Below are 21,161 nucleotides of genomic sequence, written 5' to 3'. Positions count from 1 at the left end.
AATCCCAATACTGGGTATTTACCCTGAAATATAAAAACACTAATTCAAAGGGATACATGCATTCCTATGTTTATTACAACATTATTTACAATAGCCAAACAATGAAGCAGCTCAAGTGTCCATTGATAGACGAATGGATAAAGAAGTGGTATGTGTATATATATATGTAGTGTGTATGTGTAAATATATATATATATGTTTTTTTTTTTTAAAGATTTTTTTTTATTTATTTATCTGAGAGAGAGAATGGGAGACAGAGAGCATGAGAGGGGGAGGATCAGAGGGAGAAGCAGACTCCCCGCTGAGCAGGGAGTCCGATGCGGGACTCGATCCCGGGACTCCAGGATCATATATATATATATATATATGGGAATATTACTGAGCCACAAACAAAAAATGAAATCTTGCCATTTGCAACAACATGAATAGAGCTAGAGAGTATAATGCTAAGCCAAGTCAGTTAGTCATTGAAAGACAAATACCATATGATTTTACTCATATGTGGAATTTAAGAAACAAAGCAGATGAGCAAAGGGGAAAAAGAAAGCCAAACCAAGAAATGGACTCTTAACTATAGAGAACAAATTGATGGTTTCCAGAGGGGAGATGGGTGGAGGGAAATAGGAATTGGGATTAAAGAGTACACTTAACAGGATGAAAAAAATGTAAAAAATTAAGAACTGCAAAATGCAAATAATCCCAATTTACATTTTGGTATAGGTCCTTTCAGTATTTTTAACACAGCTGTGTTCAAAAATAAACCTTTTTAAAAGAAAATTGAAGATCATATTATACAGTCTGGGTTTTTCCTCATTAAACTTTGTTTTAATGGGTCTTAAATTCTTTTTTTTTTTTTAAAGATTTTTTTTTATTTATTTATCTGAGAGAGAGAATGGGAGACAGAGAGCATGAGAGGGGGAGGATCAGAGGGAGAAGCAGACTCCCCGCTGAGCAGGGAGTCCGATGCGGGACTCAATCCCGGGACTCCAGGATCATGACCTGAGCCGAAGGCAGTTGCTTAACCAACTGAGCCACCCAGGCGCCCCAATGGGTCTTAAATTCTGTGATAGATTTTTGGTCAAGTTGTTTGCATTAGAAAGTACTCTTTTTTAAAAGCTAGTAACTTAAAACTGTCACCCACACACGAAACAAATGGTCCACAAAACGTTCTCCTTTTCTGCTGAAGGTTTTATGATGCATTGTTAAAATCAACCAGTCTTTTACTATTAAACTTGAATGGCCAATTGAGATAAGAAGTTCTGAGACCATTCTTCCACCATGGATTAAGAGTGGGGTGGCAGCTATTAGGCGTAATGTTCATTTAGCCTTCTGAGCTTCTGGGCCGACTTGATGACCTTGGCATCTCCGCTGCCTGATTGTCCACTGCCTTGAGGACACCCACAGCAACTCCCTGTCACATGTCATAAACAGCAAAAAGACCCAGAGGAGGGTAGTCAGAAGCTCTCAACACACATGAGCTTGTCAGGAACCCTATCAACAATGGAGCATCACCAGATTTCAAGGATTTGGGGCCATCTTCCAGCTTTCCCTGCAGCGTGATGATCAGTCTTCAGCAAACTTGGAAGCAGTGTGAGCTGTGTGACAATCCAGCACAGGTGCATATCCAGCATTGATTTGGCCTGGATCATTCAGGATACTTACCTGAGCCACGAAGCCCCCTGTTTCCATTGTTGGGTCATTTTTGCTGTCACTAGCCACATCACCACAACAAACATATTTGACAGATACATTCTTGACACTGAAGCGCACTTTGTTCCCAGGAAGAGCTTCACTCAAAGCTTCATGGTGCATTTCACTGGAGTTTACTTCAGTTGTAACGTTGACTGGAGAAGAGGTGCCCATCCTGCTGGGTTTGAAAACCCCACTCTTCACATGGCCCTTGTGCCAATACCACCAATTTTGTACATGTCTTGGAGAGACAGACCTAAGAGCTTGTCAGTTGGATGAGGTGTTGGTAGGATGCAAGCCAGAGCTTCCAGCAGCATGGTTCCACTGGCATTGCCATCTTTACAGGTGACTTTTCATTCCTTGAACCAAGGCATGTTAGCACTTGGCTCCAGCATGCTGTCACCATTCCACCCAGAAATTGGCACGAATGCTACTGTGATGCAGTTGTAGCCAATTTTCTTATGTAGGTGCAGAGCTCCTTAATGATTTTTTTGCGTCTCTTCTGGCTCTAGGGTGGCTCAGTGGAATCCATTTTGTTAATACCAACAGTTAGTTCTTTCACACCCAGTGTTAAATTAGAAGGACATGCTCACGGGTGTGCCCATTCTTGGAGATACCTGCTTCAAATTCATTAACACCAGCAGCAACAATCAGGACAGCACAGTCAGTCTGAGCTGTGTCTGTAATCCTGTTTTTGATAAAGTGTCTGTGTCCTCTGGTATCGGTGGTGGTCACATCATACTTGCTGGTCTTGAGTTTCCACAGGGTGATATCAGTGGTGGTAATAAGCTCACATTCAGTTCTCAGTTTATCCAAGACCCAGGCATACTTGAGGGAGCCCTTTCCCACCTCAACAGCTGCCTCCTCAAATTTTTCCATAGTTCTCTTCTTCCCACCACATTTGTCTATCAGACGGCCTGTAGTGGTAGACTTCCTGAGTCTACATGTCCACTGAGGACAATATTGATCTGAGTCTTTTCCTTTCCCACCTGGCTTAGATTTAGTGATGGTTTTCATGACACCTGTGTTGGGGCGGCAAACCTGCTGTGAACAATGCACATTGTTTCATGTCAGTACTTACCATCTAACATTTTTTAATATTTTCTGATGTCTATAAGTGTTCTGGCTCATCATGATTTTCAATAAACAGTATTTATTTTACCAATCTCTTGATAAAAATTTAGCTTTTGGCTTCTATTTAAAGCTACGATGAATAACTTTTTAGATAAAATATTGCTTAATTATTGTCTAAGGATAAAGTCTTAGGAATAGAAGTGTTTTATCAAATAGCATATGCTTTTTTTTTTTTTTTTATTTGATAGAGACACAGCAAGAGAGGGAACACAAGCAGGGGGAGTGGGAGAGGGTGAGGGAGAAGCAGGCTTCCCGCTGAGCAGGGAGCCCGATGCGGGGCTCGATCCCAGGACTCCGGGATCATGACCTGAGCTGAAGGCAGACGCTTAACGACTGAGCCACCCAGGCGCCCCTCAAATAGCATATGCTTTTAAGGCTTTTGATACACACGGCCAAATTTCCCTCCAGAAATGTTGTGCTGATTTACATTCCTCTCAGCAGTATTTGAGTGTCTGTTTCCTCTTTTATTTGCTCATATTCTTTTATTCACAGTCATTGTCTTTTAACAAAAACTGTATCTATTTATATTGTACTTTTATTTCTATTCATATAAAATGTTTCACCATATGTTTGTTGTTTTCCTTTTGTGAATGTGTACTTCGTGACCCTAGTGAATTTTGTCTTTTTCTTAGTAACTAGAATTTAAAAAAATATATAATGAAGATGTAAATCTTGGCAATCTGTTACAATTATGTTTCCTAGTTATTTGTGTTCTCATTTTGCTTATGGTATTTGGTCACAGGGGACTTAAAAATTTTATATAGTGAAATCTATCATTTTTTGCTCTTTTTGGTTTCTGCCTTTGCGCATATGTTTTTCTAAGGTTTCCTTAGGTGATTGGTATTTGTGCTTGGTAATGAGCAAAAAGTTTATATTGTCCTGTGTGAATGTGGTATAAAACTTCCATATTGTTCACAAATGCTGCTCAGTATTTATTTGATATATAAGAATTTTCTCTGGTGACTTAGACAAAATTGCAGTTAACTGAGAACTTCTTGAACCATCAGCCTAGGATCTTTTGTGTTAAACTTTAGAGACAGACACAGATAATAGAAGTTTTTTTTTTTTTTTAAAGATTTTATTTATTTATCTGACAGATAGAGAGTCAGCGAGAGGGAACACAAGCAGGAGGAGTGGGAGAGGGAGAAGCAGGCTTCCTGCTGAGCAGGGAGCCCGACGTGGGGCTAGATCCCATGACCCTGGGATCGTGACCTGAGCCGAAGGCAGGCGCTTAACGACTGAGCCACCCAGGCGCCCCCAGACACAGATCATAGAAAACAAGGGCACTTTGGGAATTTTTTCAGGGAACCCATTTCCATGGCATGTGCTTGAGTCAGAACACATTCACTTTATCTTCTCTCCGTATTTTCTCCGTGTCCAGTCTTATAACTTGCATTGACTCTTGAGGCAGTGAGATCCTCATTCATCAAAGAAAGATTGAATTTTGTTCGCCATGCCAAATTTACGTGTACAGGAAATTGGACTGGTTCTTTTTGGGTGGAAATTGTGTTTACACTTTGAAAATCATTTCACTGAAATACTGCATTTCTTAGGCATTCCAATTCATTTGTCTTTTTACATCTTAGGGAAACATATGAATCAGTGCTAACCTAGGTAAGAAGCTAGCATTTTTTCTTGCATTAAAAATCTTTTCTGCTGGTATAAAATTGAACATCTGTTTACTTTAGGCTGAGGATGTTAATGACAAGTCATTTAGTCTTTACTTGTTTTTGTATTTTATGTCTAAATGATCTGGGTTTTTTTTGTTTGTTTGTACAAAAAGAAACATGTTTATTATGATGGGAATCAGGAAATATAAGCAAGCCAAACATGCCAAGATGATTACTTTTGGTGCCTTTGTACAGATCCATTCAGATCCCTTTCACGATATATATAGTCATTCACGCATTTTATAAGAATGCAGTCATGTTATACTCATATCATGAACATATTGCCATGTCAGGAGTAGATGTATACAATTTGAAATAAATGCACCGGATGCTGCAGTGTGGGTGTATCAGAATATAATGTGGCAGTTCCCCATTGTCTATCATTTAGAATGTTTTCTACTTCTTGCTATTACAGGTATGTAATAAACATTGTAGCTATATCTTGCTATATCTAGATATTTACCTTTTCCTATTTCCTTAGGACAAATTCCTCAAAATGGAATGTCTCTAATTTCCTAATTTCTGAATCTTATAAGTTCTTTTTTTTTTTTTTTTTGGAATTGAAATTGTCAGGAATGTGAAAAATATAGCTTGGGTACCTTTTCAAAGTTATTACATGAAATCAAAATTCCTCTAAGTGTAAAGGCATTGTTTATCTTTCTATTTCTCTCTCTGTGGCAATTCATCTTCCCCTCTAATTTATTTTCCTGATTGTAGAAAACAAATGTGAAAGGGTCAGTGTGATAGGAATTCTAGAAGATTTGCTTCCTATCTTTATTCTTTTTGAAACATTAGTTGTGTGTGTGTGGTGGAGGGAGCGGGGGTTACTTTTTGAGGGCAGATTTTTAGAAGGGAGGTGTCTATTCTGACCATGCCTGTTCTATCTGTTTTGACATTTGGAAAAGTTCTTACAGTTGGCATTACTGTTTGCTGATGATTACTCACCTTGTTTTCAACTTCTACCTTCTCCTTCTCCATGGACCTCAAGAGCCCACCTTGTGTAGTTGCTGAGCAAGATGACAGAGATGGAGAGAAGATAGGTCCAGTATCTCAGGATAGTCATGCAATTTGGTGTGGCAAATACTGTAATAGGGCCACTTATATAATCGAGTAAAGCAATTGGAACATTAACTGTAAGTTATTTGGGCAGTGCTCTGTTTTCTATTTTGGGCTCTCTTCCTTGCAAATCTTAAAACTTTGCAACCCATAACTTCATAATTTTATCGATGATGAGTGATCTGATTCTGAAAACAAAGATACAGATTGGGGCTAAAATATTCCAGGACACATAAATACCAAAATGCAGAACAGTTTCATTGTCAACAAAGTCTTTGAGAAATGGCGACTATCTCTCTACTTCGTGAAGCTTAAGAAAGAATTGTCTACTTGTTTGCTTTCATGTGTTTAGATTTGTTTGTCTCAGGTTTCAGTTTCCACTGTGAATCACTGAGCGCAGAAAAGGGCACACCGCTAATTTAGGAAGGACCTGAGTGTGTGGAGGTAATCACACCTTCAGAGAGAGATTTGTTGCCTGGAGAAGAAATGGTGCTGTTATTTTCACTGCTATAATTAATAGAGTGGCCAATGTAGACCTGTTGACTGACAAATAACTCATTTGAAGAAAACCTGTTGTGTAAAGAGTTCAAGCTGAAATCTGAAATGTAGGGATATTATCAGTAGAAAAAGATTTTTCATTTTTGAAGGATTTGAAATAGGCCTTTCAAAATAGCTTTGATAGTTTTTGTTAGTGAGGGATTAAACTGTTGAAAAAACTGCAGGCAGAGAGTAGCAAAGACCTGGGCCTAAAATTGGTGTCAGGAAACTTCTAGGCAGATAATTTGTATCCATTGACACAAATAGGATATATATAGATAGAGTATTGCAGCTCACAACCAATTTTTCAGTTTTATGTGTGGCCCTAGATTTTGATAGAGAATGTGGATAAAGATTGTTTTGATAAGAGATTAAAGCCCAAAAGGTATTTTTTGCATATATTGCAAAAATATTTACAAAAATATGAAGACAGACTGTAATATACTACATGATTATTTCCTGGAAACAGAAATCTGTCATTCTATAACATGCATGAATACTCTTATTTGTATGGTGTTGATTTATAGTCGTAGCAGTTACTTTTTTTCCTGCAATGAACCACTTCTTTTTTTTTAACAGCTTTATTAAAATATGCTTTATATACAAAAAGCTATACATACTGTTAATGTAGACAATTTGATGAGTTTGGACATATGCATATGTTTGTTGAATCACCACCATAATCAAGGTAATGAACATATCCATCATCTGCAAAAGTTTCCTTGCATAGAAGTTCTGAAGTGAATCAAAGAGTGTTCAGTTTATATACAGTTTGGCTTTACTGTTTTCTCATGTAAATATAATTCTGTATTATAGGAACCAATAGCTGTCTAATAACATTGGGTGAGAGTTGGTAATTTCTTATATTGAATGGGTGCTTTGTATAAATCAGTATTTGAATTTTAAAATCTATACCATGTTTGCTTCACTTCAGCAAATTTTTTTTGGTTATTTCTTTTACCTTCATATTACTTACGAATCACATTATTGTGACTATATTTTTGAATAGAGTAGATAATGTGTGACATTGGAGTGCTTGAAATTTTGGAAATAAAGCTGTGTTCAGCTGTTACTTTTAGCTTCTTCTTGCAGCTACATTATAACCAAATCCAGTATTACCAGATAATTATCTGGAAATGTCATTTATTTGAGCATTGACCCTTTTACTGTCTACATTTAATTCTTGTTTTTGGTGATAATTTTGGTCTGTAAAGTTGCCACAAAGACTGAATTAACAAGTACTGAACCTTTGCTCCCAGTGGAAATATAAGAGACTCTGGTTACAACATTTTCATCAGCCGATCAAAACATAACCTTGTGTTGTGTATGTTTCCATTTAAAGCCATCTTGTTTAATATACATTGTTAACTCATTAACATCAAAGTCATGACCAAGGACACTATAACTCACATTTGAAGGAAGCTTACCTAATACATGTGTTTTCTCCATAAGGTACATCACAACCTTCAGCCCTATGCTTAGGGCTATTTTATTTTATTTTATTTTTTTTAAGATTTTATTTATTTATTTATTTGACAGAGACACAGCGAGAGAGGGAACACAAGCAGGGGGGGTGGGAGAAGGAAAAGCAGGCTTCCCGCTGAGCAGGGAGCCCGATGTGGGGCTTGATCCCAGGGTGCTGGGATCATGACCTGAGCTGAAGGCAGACGCTTAACGACTGAGCCACCCAGGCGCCCCTGCTTGGGGCTATTTTAAAAGGTGAAGTGACCCATATATTGCAAAAAAATGCAAAAAACTTGGCACACAATATGCTGCCCAAAGGACACTTGTTTAGGGCACGAGAGCTGAAACAGGAAGGCAGAGCATCGTCTTGTTTGACTTCAGCTGGGAACACACATGTTGGATGACTCAAATTTTTTTGCCACTCTGGGCATGCCTGTGAATGATGGTGAGAGCACCCCAAGTATTGACCTTGGGGTTACAAATAAATTTTAGCAAGTAGAAGAATTTGCAAATGCAGCCTCTGCAAAAAATGAGACTCAACTGTGGGCTGTTTTTGGAAATACTTTGAAATATTTCTAAAATGAAATAGAATTGAACATAATTTAAACATCTTGATGCTGTAGGCTCATCATTATGAAGATGCTTATGAAGATAACCCAACATGAATTGAGGGTCTGTCTTCGCTGCTCCCAGTGTGTCTGACTCCACACCAGTGTCCCCAGTGGTTCACCATTGTCTTCTTTACCCGCTGCCCCTCCGTCACTCCAACCCAGCTGGTACTTCTCACTGTGGGAGTGTTAAGTACCTAACTCCTTCCTTCCCTTTCTTGCTGCTCCTAATGTGCTGTCTCCTATAATCTGGGAGAAACCTGGAGATTTTAGGAGAAAGCAGAAAACCACACTTACTGAATGATTAAGAATAGTTTTTAGATGTGAGTTAAACTCCATTAACTTTAGAATGAGATTAGAGAAGAACTATAGTGCATTTGTGATTTCCCTGCTGACTCAGAGGCTCCTGTTTTGTTAACATTTTGTTTTCTACGATGTACAAGGTAATTCAGAATGGCAGAGTTTCTGCCATTAGGTCAGTGTGGGCCAACACTCAAGCTTGGGTTAATTTTAACATCTTGAGCTTTATTTTCTTTTGAGATTATATATAAACTGTGATAGAAAGCAGACTTCTGTTGGTCATTTTTGCATACATTCCTGTATATAGGTACCTTATTTTCATTTTATAAGATTGGATGCTGATGTCTGGAAACAAGCTAAATATCTTAGAGTAATAGCAGAACTGATGAGGAGGTCTGCCAAATACTTCTTTGTCCTATGTTCGACCACGTTGTTACCACATTTACAGAATTTTGTGTTTTACGTCTTTTTCAGGCCAGCTTTAAATTTTCTCACGGTCAATTTTCTAGAGGTTTCTTAATCATTAAATTTCTTGGGTTTTAGTCTAGTGACTTACTCCCCGGTCTAGTCAGCAAAGGCAGGCTGTGTGAAACTTATTCCCTTCTATGAACAGTTGCAGATTTAGAGCTACCTTCCACCAAAGGACCCATTTCAGATGTGATTTTTGTTATACTTTGCTTATGCCGAATGGAATGTTCTTTTAATCCCTGCTCATTTAAGATTTAGGTTCCGTGATATTTTCATTGCAGTGCAGTATCTGTGAGAGTGTTATACATTGTTAATGCAAAAACAGTTACTCAGGACAGAGAGACAGGATGTAATCAAATAAAACCTGATGATCGTGTATAGATCTATACTGTTTAATAATATAGCCACTAGTCGCATGTGACTATTGGCCACTTGAAATGTGGCTAGTCCAAACTGAGATGTGTTGTAAATGCAGAACTCACACTGGATTTACACAATTCAGTACAAATAAAAGCATGTAGTTTTTCATTAATATTTTATATTCTTAAATATTTAAATGATAATACTAGTTCAAGGTATATTATTATAATTAATTTTGCCTCTTTCTTTTCGCTTTTTAATGTGGCTACTAGAAAACTTAAAATTACATATGTCAGTCACATTTGTAGTTTATATTCTGTTTCTTTTGGGATACTCTACAGCTGGTATCAATGTTATGCTGGATGTTTAAAATGTGCAGACCCTGTCTCTTATTTCCTTCTCGGATCTTTTTTCTTCCCTCTTTTGAGTACACCTGTTATGTTGTCCTTTTGGGTAGAAGGTAAGAAATATAATACGCTTGTTCACTGATCAACTCCCTAGGGACTCACTGACATCATTTCTCATTATAGATAGTTATGCACTCTGTAAAAGTTCCCATGGTACCAAATTAGTAATTTTTCTTTTTTTACATGATGAAGTTAAGCCAATTGGCAATTTAGAGAACTCACCAAAACTGAAAAAATGTATTGAAAATTTGCTAAAAGGAGATTTGGAATGAATATCAGCAATCCTTGCTCACGAGTGAGTTCTTTTGAAATTTCTTACTGTCAGGCAATAAGAGCTGAATATTACCAGGGTGTTGAGTAGTATGAATTTTAAAAAGCTGGATGCTATTTTCCAGTTTTTGAGGTGGATTCACTCCAGGATATGTTCTGCTCTTTATTATTCTGCTTAGTATAGCCTCAAGGACAATTTTTATTTGCAAACTTGCTTTGTAGCAGTATTTTTGAATTTCTTAAGCCTTTATTATAAAAGCAACATTGTACTCGTGAATTTAGACAATGCAAATATATATATTTATATATATTTATACTAATTTTAATATGCTTATCACAATTGAGTATCTTTAGGCAACAATGGAGATCAATCTCTAATATTTGTTGGTGAATTTAATGTTTGATATCATGTGATGGGTAAAAAAAGTAATTAAAAAAAGGCTCATCCACTTTCTGAGTATAGAGGGAAGCAGTATATTCTGGCTCAGAAATAATGTTGATATAGTGGTAATGAGAGCATTCTTTTCTTCTGAACATTTTGTTAGGGTATCCTTTTTGGATTTCTCTGTTCCATGGGGTTGGTTTTAGATTTGGTTAGTTATATTAGGCAAAAAAGTGATGTGGCACAAAATAATTGATCATTTTATTTCTTGTCCATCACAATGGATCAGCTCAAGTGTTTATTTGAGCTGGTTTTGTCTATGTTGGGTCAGTGCTCTTTGAAATGTCACCAAGTTAGAATAGTTACCAAGTTAGAGGTTAGTCCTTATTTAACTGATGTGGTCTTTTACTGGCTTTTTTTTTTTTTTTCTGGCAAAAGGAGGAAGAACTTCAAAGCTCTGTTTTTCCAGTTTTCTTTCTTTAATAACTTGATTTTATTAGTGTTCCCTCTCCACCATTAACTGCCCATTAAGCCTCAACCAGGAATATTTATTCTCTCATTTTTTTAAGGAGGCCTGAGTAACTGCATCTGTTAAATTAGAAAGTTTAGGTTTGTTCTTTCTATTAATAAAATATTATAGTTCTAGACGAGAAGATAGTCTTGAAGATAAATGGTTTCTGAGTTCTTTCGGCCCTACTCATTGCTTTATGATGTTTGAGAGTAATAGCTACTCTTGGATGCATATTTGGGACCACTGCTAACCTCTACTGTGCCTGTGTGTGAATTTAAAAAGAGGAGGAGGTGCCTTCTGGGTGGGCACAGCTTTCACCGGGTGCGCGTCCTCAGTGCAGGGAAGGCTGGATTTTAAGACCCCATCTAGGGGCACCTGGGTGGCTCAGTTGGTTAAGCAGCTGCCTTCAGCTCAGGTCATGATCCCGGGGTCCTGGGATCGAGCCCCGCATCAGGCTCCCTGCTCGGCGGAGAGCCTGCTTCTCCCTCTCCCTCTGCCTGCCACTCTACCTACTTGTGTTATCTCTCTGTCAAATAGATAAATAAAAAAAAATCTTTAAAAAAAAAAAAATCCTTTCCAGATTTCTTTAAAAAAAAAAAAAAAAAGACCCCATCTACCTCCCCCCCACACACAGGAGGATATATTTATAGTACTCAACTGCACAGCCATGTAAGGATTCCCTAAGGAATAGCTTACATACATCATCTAATTTAATCTAAAAGACATTTCGTAGCCACCCCAGCATTAAGTCCAACTGCTATTACTTATTTTACTGGAAACATTTATTTTTATGACCATTTAGAATTTTAATTTCCACAAATGAGGACATTGAAATTCCTACAAGGCAAGTAACTTGCACAATGATGCAGGGCTGGCTTATGGAAGAGTGTGTGGGGGGGTGACTCCTAGATTGGTATTGCTCAAAGTCTGTGCTCTTCTAACACCTGATTTCAGTACTAGTTTTATGGCCAGAAGTTAAGAGAAGATAGAGAAGTCATAAGCAAGGTTGGATGATGTTGGGTACCAAAATATGGAATGTAATAAGATTGATGAGAATCTGTATGAGTCTTCATGCTTTCTTGAGTTTGACAACTTTAAAGATGTTTTACATAGTAGCTTATGTAGAATTTCCACTGGCTTTATATTTATAAACTGTAATAGTGCCCGTCTGTGAGTGGTGTAGATAATACCATCCCTAGAGAAATAGTAAAGACAGTAGCAGAATGAGCCTCTTCTCTCTGCTGCTCTGAGGTTCATCTCTCCTGTCATCTCCTAAAAACAGAAATTCTTAGTGAATTCACATTTTAAAAGTTCATGGTAGCCTTCAATAGAAATGTAACAGAAATGTGTCATAATATGTTGTTTAGCTTTTCCCAGACAAAAGTGAGAGTGTGCCTAGCCTGCCCCATACATCCTATCACTTTAGTTCTGTGTTAAATGAACACAGATGAAAGTAGTAGATGGTGCTTCTGGTAGTTTGTTTCTACCTCCTACACTGGAGCTTTATTTTGCTTCATTCCTATCTGTGAAATCAGCTTAGCCTTACTTGAATCCCAGTTTCAAGGAGTTCCAGCTGCAGAGCTGACACCACTCTTGGCAGGGGTGGGAAGTATCAAGAATCTTGTTTTTAGTCTCTCCTGCCCCTTCCCCCCTCCAGTGTATTTGCTTATAAGAATTAAAACTACCGATCTTCCTCAACATAAGGCGATGTTACATCCTGATAAACTCATCACAAACTGAAAATATTGTAAGTCACAAATGCCGTTAATACACCTAACCTACTGAACATTATAGCTTAGCCTAGCCGACGTTAAACGTGCTCTGAACACTTACGCAAGCCTGTAGCTGGGCGAGATCATCCAGCACAATGCCTATTTTATAATAAAGTGTTGAGTATCTCATGTAGTTTATTGAATACTGTACTGAAAATGAGAGACAGAATGGCAATAGGTGTATCCGTTGTTTACTCTTGTGATCCCGAGGCTGACGGGGAGCTGGGGCTCACAGCGGCTGGCCGGCTGGCCGGCGTCATAAGAGCATTCTGCTGTCTGTCTCTGGAAGATGGTTTCTACTGAATGCGTATGGCTTTTGTGCCATTGTAAAGTTGAAGAATCCTAAGTCAAACCATCCTAAGGTGGGGACCATCTGTAGCTGTAGAATGATGATATGTAGGAAATATTAAATGCAAATTCCACTACGAAGTTTGACAACGGCTGCAGGCACAGATTTGTTTCTGAATCTGGAAAAAAAAAACTTTTGGAGAAATGAGGTGCTTTGAATTTGGGCCCCCCCCTTTTTTTTAAAGATTTTATTTATTTATTTGACAGAGAAAGACACAGCGAGTGAGGGAACACAAGCAGGGGGAGTGGGAGAGGGAGAAGCAGGCTTCCCGCTAAGCAAGGAGCCCGATGCGGGGCTCGATCCCAGGACCCTGGGATCATGACCTGAGCCAAAGGCAGCCGCTCAACGACTGAGCCACCCAGGTGCCCCTGAATTTGGGGCCTTTCTTTTTAAATGAATTTACTTAGACCCTTCAAAGGTAGTATTTATAGAAACAGTTTTATACACTGAGGTTTTAAAGGGTGTTCTTCAAAGCTTTCCTAGGTTTATTGGAGGAAAACATAAGAGCTCATAAATCTGCACAAATACCTTCATTCTAGTGCAGAGAGTATACTTGAACTAGAAGTACACTTCATGCCTATTAGCTAGCTTGATAACCGGTGGTTATCTTGAGCCTTCTTAGGGCTGAGGGTGAGAAGACCAGAGACAAGTTTTAGGAACACTGGTCTGTTTCTGCCTCCTCTGAGTGCATACCTGCTTTCCTGGACTGTTGGATTAGCCTCTGGCCTGACTTCACGTGTGAAATAGCCATTTCTTCCCCATTCTTCGTTCTCCCAAACCACTCCACTGACTAAAATTAAACTCCTACACCTCTGACAGTAAAAGCTCCTGTGTGCTCTGTCCTCAAACTATTTTTCTAGTCTTTTCTTTCTTTTTTTTTTTAACTGCTCCCTTTCATACTCCACTCCCAAGCTATATACCGTCTCCTCACATTTCTTGCAATAAGTACTACAGTTTGCTCCTCAGTGCATTTCTCCATCCTGTTCCCTTCTGTGCGGGACACCTTTCTGCTCTGTTCCCTACTTCGAGTCTGTCTGTTGAAGTGCTACTCATAGATTCAATCTCTCTTTCCTCTGTGAAGCTACCCTGGGATCTCCTGGGCAGCGGTCAGTGTTCTCTCTGCTTACTCATTCAAGTTATACCTTCACTGTTGTAATGATCCCAGTTCATCTCACATGCTGACTAGTTGATTTGATGTCTTACCTATCGTATGATGAAGATACATACTCATGTCTTATAGGTCTCCTTTTTTATCAACAGTGTTTAGCAGAAATGGGAGATGTAAATATTTTTTGATTAATGAATCAAAGAATTCAGGTATGTTCTCTTTTCTTCCAAGTATCCTAAATTCGGCATACTACTACTTGTGGATTGTTTGTTTTCCATTTACCAAATGGCTTTTCTGTGGTTTCTTCATGTTTTTCTGATGACTTTTTTTATTATTTTACAGTCAGAGAAATGTTGTAAGAGTAGTGCAAGGAACTCCTGCTTAAATGTAACTATTAAACAGATTCACTGTTTACATTTTGCTCTTAATTGCTTTATTCATTCTGTGTGTGTGTGTGTGTGTGAACCATTTGAGAGTAACTTGGAGACACTGTGTTCCTTTCCAAGGAACAAGATCATTTTTTGACATAATCATGATCAGAATCAGGATATATTGTATTGATACTTTATTCCTATCTATAGTTCATATTCAAATTTCATCAGTTCCAGTAATGACTTTCATGACTATTTTTTCCCCAGTCCAGTACACAGTCTAGGATCCCAGATTACATTTTGTTGTTCTGTCTCTTTAGCTTTCTTCACTGTGGAACAGTTCTTCAGTGTTATGTTTTTTTTTTTCCCCACATTTCTGAAGAGTATAGACCTGCTATTTTGTAGAATGTCCTTTAATTGGATTTGTAGGATATTGTCCATGATTAAATTGAGATTATATGTTTTTGACCCAGTAACACATAGTACTATGTCCTTGCCAGTACATCATATCAGGAGATACTTGTCCCGGTATTGATGATAACTTTGATTATTTTGTTAAGTCTGCCAGGACCTTCCACTTATCAAAGTACTGTTTTCCCTTTGTAAGCAATTAGTCATTTGTGGACTCTACATTTAGGCTTTATGAATATCCTGGTCCCTACCAAACTTTCACCCACTAGTTTTAGCTACCATTAATGATATTCTAACGTCATTATTCCTTCCATGCTTATTAGTTGACCTTCTATGGAGAAGAAGGCCTTTCCTTTCTTATTTATATCAATATGTATTGATGGATTCCTAGTTTAACCAATAATTTTGAGTATTTATTTTGATGCACAAATTGGCCCCAAGTCAGCCAATCAGAGACCGTTCAAGCTAGGTGCGGTGTCACTTTCACCTGCTTCATTTAGTTTTTATCATTTCCTTACTTCCTGGCATAGAATGTTCTAGGCTTATTGTATACTTTTCTGCTCAGCCCTTGAATTAGCCTTTCCTGCAAGGAGCCCTAATTCCTTTGAGGATGGTCTTTAGAAAGGGAGGTCTGGGAGCCAACCCTGTTTGTTATACTGGGTGTCATGTGTTCTAGACCTCATTAGTAGACAAAGCTGGAAAATGTGTGCTTGTGTTTGTATATATGCATGCACATATATGCATGCATATTTTATTTAGTTCTGTATCTCTTCATATTAAAAGCTACAGGTTTATATTGGTAACTTCAGTTTCAACCTAAAAACACAGGGTCTGCTCATGTTTTTTTCCTTTCTATATTTGTAATTCCCTTTTCACCAGTGAGAAACGTGGTTTCAATTATACCCAATGTATACTATACTCATTTGCTCAAGTCTAGAATAGTAGTTTGAGAATTACTAGCACATACTCCTGCCAAAAATAAACCTGCTATGTAGAATTCAATGTTTATTTACTTTTTTGAGGTACAATATACACACAATCAAGTGCACAATCCTAAGTGTGCAATGTAAGTTTGACACATGCACGCATCTGTGTGACACCTATCCCTATCAAGACAGAGGATACTTCTGTCGTTCAAAAAGCTCTCTTGTATTCCTTACTAATCCTCTTTCCAACTCTGTTGCCAAGAAGCAATAACTTTTCTGACTCTTTGAATCATAGTTTACTTAGTTTTGCCAGTTCTAGAACTTTATATAAATGGAGTAATATAGTACGTTTTGTGGGTGTGCGCGTCTGGCTTCTTTCATTTATCATTATGTTTCTGAGATTCATCCACATTGTTTTATATATCAGCAGTTCATTTTTTTTTAAATTGCTAAACAGTATTCCCTTTTGTAATTGTATCACTATTTGTTTATCTATTCTTCTGTTGATGGGCATTCGGGTTGGTTTTTTATCTATTATGATAAAGTAAGTGGCGATCAACATTTTTGTATAGACCTTCTGTGTAGACATTTTGTTTTTATATTTTGGAGTAAAATCTTAGGAATGGAATGGCAGGAAAGGGTAGGCATTTATTTACCTGTATTAGAAACTGCCAAACACTTGTTCCAAAGTGGTTGTACTGTTCTTCACTTCCATGTGCAAGATATGAGTGTTCCAGTTGCTTCACACCCTTCTCAACATTCTGAGTTTCCACTCCACCTAATTGTAGCCATTCTGGTATAGTATTGTCTCACCATGATTTTAATTTGCATTTCCCTGGTGGCCAGTGACGAAAGCATATTTCTATGTGTGTATTGATCATTTGTATATGTACCTTTGTGAAGTTTCTGTTAAAGTCTTGTGCTGATTTTTAAATTTGGTTGTTTTTATTATAGAGTTGTAGGAGCTCTTTATATATTCTGAATGTGAACTCTTGGCCAGAACTATGTTTTCAGAGTATCCTACCCAGTCTGTGACTTGCCTAGTCTTTTTTCTTAATATTATCTTTTGTTGAGCCGGAATTTTAAATTTCAGTAAAGTCTCATTTACCCTTTTCCTTCTTTTATAATTATTGAATTCTTATCCTGCCCAAAGAAATCTTGACCCTTGTCGTGAAGATATTCTCCTGTTTTCTTCTACAAGTTTTATAGTTTTAAATTTAAATTTAGGCCCATGATTTATCTTGAATTAATTGTTTTGTACAGCTGTGGCAATAGGGGTTAAGGTTTATTTGTTTATCCATATGGATATTCTGTGGTTCCAGCGGCATTTATCAAAAAGACTGTTTTTCCCCCATTGAATTCCTTTGGCACGCTTTTGGAAAATGAGTTGCCCATGTCAGCATGAGTTCCCTGAATAATCTTAATTACAAACATGACTTTGTTTTTCATTGAGCTGTTACTTTATATTTTAAGCAGCATTCGTAAAAACTCTTACTCAGCTTTTATCTGGGGAAAATTTGTTGTGGTTTGACCACCTTTTTCATCAAATGTCAAGATAAGTTGGTGTGTGATTTGCTCTGGGGCAAAATCTATCAGTGGGGCCTCACACATGTTCCATTAGCTTCTCTCAACATTGTCCTTTTGCCAATATACAAAGCTTCCTGAGTAGTTTCTTTTCTCACCCGACTGAAGAAATCAGACTTTAATAATGCAGTAAGTCAATCTTTCATTTTTATTAAAGCGTATGTGCCATGATGCTTATAATAAATAAATAAAGGCAACTGCCATGCTTTTCTTTTTTTCTCTCTTTTTTTTCTCCATCTATTCAGCATGTATGTATTGAGCTTCTATTATAAGCTGCCTCACTGTGGGCCCATGGGATGAATGGCAGTTGGCTTTTTGTGATCACGTTTCAGAAACCTTTGGTAACATCTTAGAGCGCAGACAGGGCTGAAATTTGCCATAATGTGTACCTGTGCTGAGCTCATAAAATATGCACACACATGTGCATGTGCGTTCCCCCTACTCCTTGGAAGAAGTGGAAAACTACCTTGGAGATCTCATTACTAGTAGCTCAGGGCTGTTGCAAAGAGGAGTCATAGCTTTCTTTCTCGTTGCTGACTGCTTAGGATTCATTTTCCTTAGCTTCACAATTTCTCATGTAGTCTAATATTTATCCTTTGGTGGAAAACATGTAAAATTGTCTCTCTCTCTCTTTTTTTTTTTTGGTTTGTTTTTAGACCTTTCATACATAGCGGTTTTAGGGCTTCCTCTGCCATTAATGTATCCCATGGCTTCATGGTAAGAATGTGCTGCCGATCATTGGGTGTGCAGCTGACGATGTGCCCGGAAGCCATCAGCCTGCGACCTCGATAGCGTGTGTTGGAAACAACTGTGTTGGGTGACTTGTTATCTCGAATCTGCTGCAGCCGAGCAAGAATAATGGCAGATGACAGGGCCGGCAGGCTCAAAGCTCCCAGGAAGAGTTGCTTTCTGCAGCATCTTGTGTACAGCGGCCTGTCAGAGCTGCTCAGGGTGTGTGGTGGGAGCTCCACATGGCTGACAAGGCAGCAGCATTGTGTTTGAAATGTGGACACGTATTGAATTTGTATTAGCTGCTTTTGTAAGGCAAAGTGCAAGTACATAATGAAATAAGTAACGTGTGTAGAAACATTGATTTTTGTTTCATCCTGGTACACAGAGGCCAGGTCTGTTCTCTGCTCTGGTGTTCAAAGGGGGCTGATCTCGAGCCAGAGGCTATTTTGCATTTGTTTTGGCAATAAGCACATTCTTCCTTTGTTGTCCCCGCCCCTCCCCCCCCAATCCAGGACAGAGGGGCATCTGTTGTCATATCCATTATTTATCTGTGAGAAACAGTTTTACTTAATTATCTTCCCTGCCGCTGGAGGCCTGGCTTGGCTCTCTCCCTTTTGAAAGGATAATGGGACTCAATGCTGCTAATACGTTTTAATTAGTGAGCTCATGGCAAAGCCAGCGCCTCACACTTGGTTCTTTAGATGGCTTTGTAGATAAGAACTCGTACAGCAAAATGAACCCGGGAGCTGCGTGCACGCTTCCTGAGAGCTGCGTTCTACTCCCACGGCAGCTGAGTGAAGTGTGCGTTTTCGCAACACCCTTATTCCTGGCTGACCCTGCCAAAGTGGCAGAGACCGCCTTCTGGGCTACTTCACGGGGCTCCTTTGTATCGTACCTTGCCCAGCTTTGGAGGAAAACGAGCTCTTTCCTCCAGCATGGCACAGCTCGTGTTCTGAGAGAATGGTATATCTCATGCTTTATTCTAGGAGCTCCAGCTCCTTTGTTTTAAAACAAGACAGTTGAACCATGATGCGCTTTCAGGCACTTTTGAGCTCTAAGCTTAGAATCTTTAATGAATGTTGAAGTTCTGGAGATTGGTAAACCATAGTATCAGGAACTGAGGACCCAAGGAGAGGAGCCCTTGGCTGGCACCATGCATGGATAGCCTTGGGAAAAGGGTAGTTTCATTGGGGCTCTGCAATATTTGTTTGTCTTAGCCTTTGTGAAAATGCAGGGTGGGGCCTTCCTATGCCCCACTTCTCCCTTAGCTTTCTTTGAAAATAAACAAGGTGGTATTTTTCTCTGGGCATATTAACATGTGATTTTACAACTTTATAGTTTTCCAAATTCCTTCATTTCAAATGCAGGTGGTATTAGTTTCTTTTGAGGAGCATAAGCCCAACCTCTGAGAGGTTAAGTGATTTTCCCCACCATTACCACCCTGTTGGTGCATGCCAGGGCTGGAGGTAAGAACCTAAGTGTCTAACTCCTGATATTAAGGGTATCACATGGTGTTGTATAATGACTCTGAGAGATGCCCTTCACGGTTCTTTGCTCTGGAGACAGTTCATAATTGAGAGCATAAGGAGATGCGTTCTATAGATCAGAAAAATGCCCTGTGTTATCAGTCCCCTAAGGCAGGGCCTGCCAAGAGAGGGCAGACCTATAGAACTTTTGTGACTCCCGTTTACTCGTGTATGTAGCAATAGAAAGCCTCTGGGGGGGGATTAAGGTTGTGATGGTAATTAACACTTTCCCTCCTCTTGGAAGGACCATTCGTCATGTTTCCCTTTCCAAAACCAAGTCCCCAAAGCCAGAGAGAACATCTGGGCCAGTGTGTCGCAGGGGAGGTTTGGAAGTGGTGCACTTCTCACCTGGAGTTAGTGTTGGCTGGCAACTCACAGGAGTGCCCCGTGTGTACCGGAGTGAAGGGGTGGGGGAAGGGAAGCTGGGTATGAACAGGGTGGAAGCATCCAGCCCCACATGCCGGAGCTTCGCAACATCTTCTGGAACTGGAGGGTAGGGAGTCTTTAGTTTCAGAAGGACCTCGGTTGTTAAGGACACAGTAGTTGATTGAGTGGAAGGCATCATTGGGCCTTCCTGGGAGATGTACCCCAGTTTCATTGCTTAGGTACACACCTGAGGAGGGAGCATTCTGCTTATCACTGCTGGGTCTAGAGGAGATACAACCCCCCCCCCCCCCGCCCCAGCATCTTGTGTGCCTTTGTGGAGGGAACAGTGCCTGTTGGCATGCTTTGCCTAGCCTAAGGATGCCTGGTTGGTAGAAAGCTTCAGTATGTAGCCTTCATATAGGGGAAGAGATCACCCATGGCAACAATGACTTGTCACTGGCATCAGATGGAGAAGTGGCAGTGGCCAGCAGAATGGGGAGTGCTGCTGCCCAGCCAGCCTCCACCCCCTTGGCCTCTCCTTGCTGTCCTCAATAGGGCCAGTATACGGGGCCCAGAGGAAGGCGAGCAGGAAACTCCTTCCCCATCTCAGCCAAACTAGTAACTAGCAGGTGCAGTCTGTGTTAGAAGGGACGGACAGCCTGGCTTTGAACTGGATTGGACTAATTTTTTAAAGTAGAAGTGACTGGGAATGTGATTGGATTGGACTGAGATATCTGCAGTTAGCAAGTTAGTTTGACCTTTACCCAACTGGATGAGACCCTTGACTTTGCGATTGGTAACATTTAATGGGAAAAAAAAAAAAAAAGGCATGGTGTTGAGACTCTTCAGCCAAATCTGACAGAACAGATCAACTGTGACTTGCAGCTCTGGTGGATCACAGTTTACTCCATTAAGTTCAGATGTGCATAGAAAATAAAGCTGCTGCATTTTTCCTAATGGAATCTCCTCAATCTGTTTAACAACACCTCTAGCGCTCCTGGGACTTCAGCTCAAACAAGTGAGCCTCAGACACACCTGTCCCACCACTTGGTTGCACACCCTCCTTTTCTCCTCACAGTCACTGGGGAGCCTGTGGGCTCTCCTCTTCTCATTGGACCAAGTTTTCCTTTATGTCATTTCTTGGCAGAATGTTTTCCAGG

The 21,161-nt window shown here is 39.3% G+C and overlaps 1 protein-coding gene and 1 pseudogene across 1 annotated transcript in view; one reads left to right on the top strand and one right to left on the bottom strand.

Moving 5' to 3' along the window:
• The window catches only part of ELAPOR2 (endosome-lysosome associated apoptosis and autophagy regulator family member 2), a 184,250-nt gene that overhangs the window by 27,005 nt on the left and 136,084 nt on the right, over positions 1-21,161 (top strand). The gene's annotated exons all lie outside the window — the stretch shown is intronic.
• On the bottom strand, positions 1,305-18,438 carry LOC118529217 (elongation factor 1-alpha 1 pseudogene; annotated as a pseudogene).

This window comes from Halichoerus grypus, chromosome 12 (assembly GCF_964656455.1).
Source record: "Halichoerus grypus chromosome 12, mHalGry1.hap1.1, whole genome shotgun sequence".
NCBI lineage: Eukaryota > Metazoa > Chordata > Mammalia > Carnivora > Phocidae > Halichoerus > Halichoerus grypus.
This window is presented reverse-complemented; position numbering and strand designations above follow the sequence as displayed.